General features: G+C 65.6%; 1 protein-coding gene across 1 annotated transcript in view; it reads right to left on the reverse strand.

The window, feature by feature from the left end:
- The window catches only part of TCEA3 (transcription elongation factor A (SII), 3), a gene marked incomplete at both ends in the record, with an annotated part of 5,279 nt that overhangs the window by 462 nt on the left and 4,483 nt on the right, over positions 1-334 (reverse strand). The window lies entirely within an intron of this gene.

Here is a 334-nt window from a genome sequence, read left to right on the forward strand (position 1 = left end):
GGTGCCCAAAGCCGGCACAAGGTGCAAGCCATGGCGGTCCAGCACCCTCCCCACCCTCTCCAGGACCAGGACTGATCCCGCTCCCTGTGTTTGTCGGAGGGCTCAGGCCCATCCAGATGGAGAAATCACCCCATCCTCAAGCCGAAAGTGCTGCCTGCAGGGACCTGGCTCCCCACAGAGGGAACTGGGCTCCCAGGAGCCTGCTACGGGGACCCTGGATGAGCAGGATGAAGCCTGACTCCTGTCAGTGGGACATTCCCCACCCAGCAATGGGCTGGGGGTCTGCAGGTCTCGGGGTGGGGGTGGGCCAGGCAGTGCCCCCTGTGCCTGGTGC

This window comes from Buceros rhinoceros, unplaced genomic scaffold, assembly GCF_000710305.1.
Source record: "Buceros rhinoceros silvestris isolate BGI_N320 unplaced genomic scaffold, ASM71030v1 scaffold21338, whole genome shotgun sequence".
Taxonomy (NCBI): Eukaryota; Metazoa; Chordata; class Aves; order Bucerotiformes; family Bucerotidae; genus Buceros; species Buceros rhinoceros.